We start from the raw sequence: 7874 nt of genomic DNA on the forward strand, positions 1-7874 counted from the left end.
CAACAAGATGGCGTCGCTGCTCCACGTGGACCCTCAGCACTGGTCGCTACTTGTGGCACCGGCAGGTCATTTTTGGAATGGTCGTACACTCGCGGGCCTATTTACTCGCCGCATAGTTGAGATCGCTGAAGCGGGTCTCGGTAGCACAAGGATTTGGAGCCGACCCGGGACTTTCTTTGTTATCCTTGTTTGTTTTTTTGTTTGTTTTTTTTATATATTCAGCAAGTTTATCTGCTGCCACACTGTATGATGTTTTGTGTGCAATCTGGGCAGCGTCAAGCGTTCCGTAAGAGCGGAGGATACGTTTTCTGTGTGATCCGTCTGTCTGTGCAAGCGTATTTGTCTGTGGCCTCCCTGACTCGGGGTAGAGCCAGTTTAAAGCAGCTAAGAGGGATTGTGGGCAACTATATCACGCCAGCAGATTAACTAGACTACACGCTAACCTCATTAATCAGAAAGAGACTCATGTCACCAACAATGTGTCAACAGTCTCACACACACACACACACACACACACACACACACAAGGACTCATTCGATGAATATTCCTCAGATTATAATTGCCTTTGTGTGCACACAGTTGAAGCTCAGGTATTGACGACCTGGAGACCGAGGCAGAGGCAGCCGGTGTCTGGGTTGTTTCGACTCCACGTTATTTTAGATTTTTAAACCAGGCCGGGAATCCCCAGATGAATCATTTAACACTTTGCTGACACACAAAAGGGAAAAGATGCAAAAAAAAAAAGATTTAGAGGAAAAAAAAAAGAACATCCAAACAAGATGGCTTTGGTTAACATTTGGGGTAATTTTCTGCCTCATCAGTCTTAATATGAAAAAGATGTGATCATTTTTGCACAAAGACATTAGATTTGGGGTTTTGGAGTTTGATTTCTTTTTTTCGTTTCAACTGAGCTGGCAGGTTTTGCATAGAGAATTGGAGAAGGGACAAAGGAGTGACTCTATTACAACAAAACAAGGGATACACCAATTGGACTCTTATATTCCCTGGCTTTGGGTATCGGCTGACATCACGTACAGTTCAAGGAACAGTGTGTGTGTGTGTGTGTGTGTGTGTGTGTGTGTGTGTGTGTGTGTGTGTGTGTGTGTGTGTGTGTGTGTGTGTGTGTGTGTGTTTCCCGTAAAATCCTAGGCAGGTGCATAACTTTCCTAAAAAACTTTCAGCTTTCAGAAACTTCCAGAGGACTTACAGCTCTTTCACCACCCTTACTCATGTACAAGATTGTCAGACAGCCATTCTGACCAAATAAGCTAATCTCACAAAAGTCAAAGAATGCCGAGTTCAACAAAATGTGATTCGTGAGTTGTTTTTTTTGAAGCCAAAACAAGTCTGTCTATCCATTTCATTTAGCCCAGGCAAATCAACATTTGTTGTAGGAATTACTTTTCATACAACAAGCTTTAGAAACAGTGTTTGACCATGTCAATAAATCTTCGAGTACAGAATAGTATAGTGTAGTATTGTATAGTATATTATACCATAGCATAGCATAGTATAGTATATTGTATAGTACAAGTGCTTTATGGTGATTAATTTGAATGCTAAGCTACATGGCTAACATCGCAAAAGCGATCCATGTTTAGCCTGCAGCGCCTCAACAAGACTTTTCTGGCTTTGGTGGCCTCATCTCAATCCTTGTCATTGTCCTGATAGTAGGAAGCTGAAAGAAAGCATAGACTGGAGTAAAATCCATCCAAATGATTTGAATCTAATTATTGTGCAAACAGGTCAAAACAAACTTCATTATGCCTAATTATGTGGGGCAGATGAAAAGAAGGATGTCGAAGTAAATATAAATGAACGTTCGAAAATACACAGATCTAAACATAGATGAAAATGAATGGATTGTCTCTCTGTTGCTGGGCTACGCAGTTCAAACTCTTACTGTCCTATCATCGTCACAATGGTGCATTTTGATATTTTCTCCAATATTTCATAGACTTCTTTTGTGCTAGCTAGCTCCTCTAAATCTGTTTTTGGGGGTCATCTCAACATACAATAGGAAAATTTGAACTTTGGACTATTCCAAGGGCCATCTTTCATTCGTTTCACCCTAAATACATTGAATTTCTTAAGGGAGTAAAAGCAAACCCAGTATAAATACAAGGTCACTTCACGCCCAATGCAGTTTTCCCACAATATTTTTGTGATAATACTACTTGAAAAGTTTCTGACATGATATCCTCGCCACCCTAACCATAACTAAAATCCCACCCAATCCCTTCTTTCCTCCTGGCGCTCCGTCATGACCTCCTGTCCGGACCTGCCCAGAATCCCCCAGATCCGCCCCAAAACTCGCTCCTCACCGATCTTTGCCGTTCCGTCCACTTGCTAATGGTTGTCTTCTGCCTTGCTGTTTTTTTTTTTTTTCATATCTAAATTTTTTGTTCAGCTGTTAAGTGGCTTGGTGACGCTGAGCACGAGATGCTGTCACATTGATTTAAATCTATTAGGCAAAGATTATTTCCATTGTTTTCTTAATTTGCATTACATGTAAAGCATTATTCTTGAGTGGGGCGCTATAGCTTTGTAGCTTTTGTGTACTGAGCTGCGTTCATAAGCTGAACTAAAGTGGATTTGCAAGCCAACTATGAGCCGGATCCATACGATTCTACGATCTCACAGACCAGAATGTGATTTATGAAGGGGTGGGATTGGGGGGGGTTACAAAATTGCTGATAGTTTTGTGTTTTGTTGCTGTAATGAATGTGGCAAATGATGCATACAGTAAGCCTAGTGTTCTCTTTGGATGCCTGCTGTTGGGAGAGAGATTTCTTACAGTTGTGGCTAAATAAAGCCTTGGTGCTGCAATTTCACATGATTGTCAATCCTTTCAACTGTCATGCTTATTAATAGAATCCCTCATTGCGCTGCAGTCCTTTTTTTTTTTTTTTTCCAAAACAGCCGTGCTATGTGGCTTTAAAAAAAAAAAAAAAAATTATTAATATTTTATCCGCAGAGGTATTTTTATACCTTTTGAAAACATGGAATCTATTCTAACAACTTTGTGTTTTTTCTGGGCGAGCTGCAAAATCACATTTCAGCACCAGACGGGCCGACCGCAAAGACGCAGGGAAAAGTAGTGAAAGTAAAAGTGGACAAGCACTTTTCCAGTGATTGCCATGTGTGTACTAATTTACTCCATGAAATTATATTCATGCATTATTGTTCAGTTGTAAAGCTGTCACAAAGGCATAATAAGTGATGGCTGGTCATGATGAATACAGCACATTATTGCTCCAAACAGTTGATGAGTCATATAAATATTAATTATATGGAGGCATATATTGTGGATTCTTTTGCATTGCAATTTGCAGTGTAATTTAAAGAAGGAACTGCCTTTTTATCAAATGTGTATGTGTGTGTGTGTGTGTGTGTGTGTGTGTGTGTGTGTGTGTGTGTGTGTGTGTGTGTGTGTGTGTGTGTGTGTGTGTGTGTGTGAAATGTGAAATAGCTGTTAAAGCTGTCTTCCTCTCTCTTGCAGCCTATTAGACCAGGTCAAGACATGTCGGGGAACGGTCCATGAACATGAGACGGATATGACATCCCACTGAACCTCCTTGAGTCCAACAAGAAGCAGCATGCACGCACACACACACACACACACACACACATTTGCACGTGATAATGTTCCCACACAGGAGTACTGTGATTTTTTTACAGAAATTTGAATTCTTGAAAAGGTTGAAGAAACGTTTACATCGTTAGCATATGCCAACATGATGCTAGCATATGCTAGCAATTCTTGAGTCCTCAGTCAACAATGCTTATGCTACTGCTAATGCTACTGCTAATGGCACTGTTCTGACATGGTACGTTTATGGTTCTTGCACACACAGGAGGTAAAGCCATGCAACCCATGTGAACACTTCAGTGTTTTTGAAATAGGTGTCTGTAATACCAGAACAGTTATTTGTTGTTTATTATGTTTTTTGCATACACTTCCCATTAGCATCAACATAAGCTATCCAACATTTTAGTGAAATATAGTGGAGTACCTTAAGTGTTAGTGATTGAACTGAAAATTGACAGGTAAGTATTCACTTTTTCTGTTCAAAATATTCAAGTATATGTAATAATTTGTTATAATTTTTTTGCACTTTTTGTGTCTGTGTGTAATCCAGGAAACATTTTACTTGTTAGCATCAATATTGTCACCGGCAAATCAAAGTATGATACAAGATATAAGCACTGCAATGCAAATCAAATAGAATGATAGCAAAAGGAACTATTTAGTTGAGTTGAAAATTTTTTTTTTTTTTTAAATATGAATGATTGGCCGAATTGTGAAATTATTTAGTTTTCCACTGAGATTGTTTTCAGGCTAACCTCTTAGCAATTAGCATGCTGGGTCAGAGCAGGCGCCTTCCTGAGGATTCATAGGAAGCGTTGCAGACGGCCAGGCCACAACATTCATTTCGGCCAGGAAATGTCATCCCTTCATAGCGTCCATTTGACCTCAGCCGTTTTTTTTATTTTTAGTGATTCACTTCCTTTGCTAACAATTATTTGTTGTTGAGACTTGTTACAGGTAAAGACTTTATGCAAGAGCTTCAAAAAATAGGGGACGTTCACTCTTAGTGTATGTGAAAGGAAAGTTCCAGCTTGAAATAAGAAATTAAAGAAGTCAGATCCCTGATTCCGTGCAACTTTGGCAACAGACTCCATTTGTTTCCTGCACGGAGTGACTTTTCAGCCAATTATGGTCGTGGATTTTGATCACTCAGACAGTTGAAAGTTTGTCTGCTGTCCACGACTCCTGCAGTGTATATTTGTCTGGCGATCCATCAGGGACGAGAAGGAAAACACATAAAAAGACGTGGATCGCCTTTTGTATTTAGAATTCTCTCCTGAGCTCTGCCGCTGTGATCATCGGGAGGCTCCGGGGCAACCTCAGCCGTGCTCACCTATTAAACGCTTAAACTCTCATTTTCTCTCTTTACTCGGCATTAATCCCGGCAGTTTTCCTCCCTGTAAACAAGATTACACATCGCCACAATGAGAAATAAATGAGATTTCACCCAATTACTGTACATCTTTCTAATTGTTAAATGTGAATTGTTTTAACTTTCAAATAAAGTAACTTCAAAAAATACCCGGTTGTTTCTTCCTCATTTTGGACTCGGCAATATTTAACGCATGAAAGCGTGTTTCTTCCCGTCTGCCCAGGTTCATTATTCTGTGAATACGGAGCTCCAAGGGGAAACGCAACACGCAGAAAATTTGCAGGTCCTTGTTTGTTGACAGAAACATCATTACTTTTTCATTTGGTTCCCTTTCACACACATCGCCTCCTTTTGTTAAATTCATTTTCAAGGATAATTGCAAGGACGTATCCCAGCGTTCATGACGACACGGATGAATACTGTGACCATTTTATGATGTTTCACATGGGGAAAAAAAAAAATTCTAGTGGCTCTGTCCACGTAACAGTAACATCCCGAGCATTTCGGATCGTCGGGGTTATGCTTATGTCACGAGGGTTTTAAGGATTGTTTCCATGTATATTAGTGCCCACGTTTTGTAAGGACTTGTCTCGTGAGTGCTGTGAGACGGTCGCCGTGTTTGTCGGGCGTAAATATGGCGGCAGAGAATATCCCTCTCGCCGCCTCTATCCCTCCATCTCTCGCCCGCTCTGTCTCTAAATCCATGTTGAGATTTGGCTCTCACACACACACACACACACACTCACACACACACACACACACACACCAGTGCTCCGCAACAGAATGTAGGCCAAAAGCCATCTGAGGACAGGCTGAGAGAGAAAGGCGGGTGCGGAGATACGAAACAAAAAGGAACTGATAGAGGGCACGGCGGTGAACATGAATTGATTTCATTGTGCACCTAAAGATGGTTTTAATTATGATCGTACGTCCTTTTTTTTTTAATTGTTTTTTAGTCTAACACAGCTCATTTTAAATCACACACAGGTTTATTATATTTCGTTTTTTTTTCATTGGGGGTTAGCTGCAAGCAATATCCTTTAGATACTGAATTATATGCTAAGTATTTAAATTGTTCTAGTAATATAAGCAGTTTTATTATGCAACTATGTAATCGTACATCATTCTGTCGAATAGAATTAAAAGTTTGTACAACACAAACTGAAATTCAGTTACACTCAACTTGATCTTTAAAACAATATTAAAGGATTTTTTTAAACAACTAAGCCCCTGTTCTGTAATATGATATGCGTTCAATTCAGATTTTGTATTCCTCTGTAATTACTTTCACTAGTATTTGCAAGAATCAATACCAGAGTGTGAATATCTGCGGAGGAAGGTGAGCTTCTATTACTGCAGAGCTGGATCTCATCAATAACCCAAAAAAAAAAAAAAATCCTCTCTGATCCACCAACAACTGTTCTTTTTTTCCCCCCTCCGCATTTTGAATTTAAATCTCAGAATGCATTATATATCTCCCACCGCCGATAATCCTCCGCCAATGACTTTTAGTTATTCACGCTCTATACAGCGTCTTACTTTAAAATCCTCACAAATCATTGTCAATTCCCACACAAATTACATGAAGGTCACACATCACATTCTTTAACTTGTATTTACACATTTCAGTCCTTTTGCATCGGCCCCCGCCTTGTTTCACTGAATCAATGTTCCACTCTATATCTTCTACATATATGATCGTTTGAACTCTGCGACATATCTGTCTAAACCGTAAACGCTTTGACTCGTCCTTTTGTTTTTCACAGAATTATTCACTGAGGTAAAATGTGGACAAAGGCACCGATTTCCCTCCGCTCTGTATTTTCCACATGAGCCCAGCAGTTGCCCGTGCCGCCATGTTTCGCGCTCGTCTTTCAACGCGACGAGTTGAAAAAACATCCCGGAGATTTCAAGCTTGTCCCGTGTTTGAAACGTAATATTCTGATCTCAATTCAAAAGTTAACCGTACTTGTTGGTGCATTTTGGAAATCAAACCGCCATCCAGAATAACACTGGCCTTCTTTTAAACCCGCTAATAAAGGAGGTAATTTTATTTTTAGATCTCTTTAAATCTATAAAAGTTAATCGAATGTAGTTAAGTTTGACTCAAAAGTGCTCTAATGTGTTTTAGTACAGCCTTTGCCTTTTTTTATTTGTAAATGAGTTCTTTCACGTGTTTTACATTTACAGGTGTTTAAGAAAAAGACAAAAGGCATGGATGAATGGTTTTGGGGTGTTTTCTGATTCAGGGCTATTTCAGATGAGACTCTTAACATCCTAATTCTGAATGATTCGGGGTGAAAACAACTGGGGATCGAGAAAAGTTGTTTGGTTTACAGCCTTATTTTGTTAAAGCGCACAACTTTAGTTACTTGGCAAAGTTTTGGACGGCGTCGTCCGAGCGAGGAGTTTCATGACTAACACGCAGGAATCTCCTCATTGTGAACTTTGACGCTCCTCTCGCATTAACCGGTGTCTCGTCATTGTTCAACGCAGGGGTATTTCTGTAATCGATTGGGAAATAATCGAAGCCAAGGAATGGATTTCATCGAGAGGCTGCGTCGAGTCCACGTGCTGAAGAACATGGGAAGCAAAGGCCACGTGTTTTATCCATTGAATGTGACACACACAATATTGAAGCCCCTATATTTCTACGGGGCGTGTAGGATATACTGCCGTGTAGGGATCTGATTACAAAATGCGTCCGCTTAAACTTTTATCTCATGTATATGTTCACTATTCCAGATGCAAACGGTGCATTTGCGGCACATCCAGCACCTCAAGAATCACATATTTTCGGCGTTCGTGGGGTTTTTGCACCATTTGGTAATCAATAAAAAGTACCGACTGTTTGTCGAGCAAATGTCAAATCGAGCAACAGTGCTTCAAACAGCTACAATTACACAAGG

At 40.0% G+C, this 7874-nt stretch overlaps 1 long non-coding RNA gene across 6 annotated transcripts in view; it reads left to right on the top strand.

Moving 5' to 3' along the window:
• LOC147235316 (uncharacterized) overlaps positions 1-5114 on the top strand; it is a 102728-nt gene extending 97614 nt beyond the window's left edge. For all 6 annotated transcript variants that reach the window (XR_015104454.1, XR_015104451.1, XR_015104457.1 and 3 more), the window contains one exon: positions 3504-5114. This is a non-coding gene — a long non-coding RNA (uncharacterized LOC147235316). The remainder of the gene's footprint in view (positions 1-3503) is intronic.
• Positions 5115-7874: the final 2760 nt, after the last annotated feature.

The sequence above is a fragment of the Fistularia commersonii genome, chromosome 3, assembly GCF_037954325.1.
Source record: "Fistularia commersonii isolate RoL2024-O1a breed Wild chromosome 3, RoL_Fcom_v1.0, whole genome shotgun sequence".
NCBI lineage: Eukaryota > Metazoa > Chordata > Actinopteri > Syngnathiformes > Fistulariidae > Fistularia > Fistularia commersonii.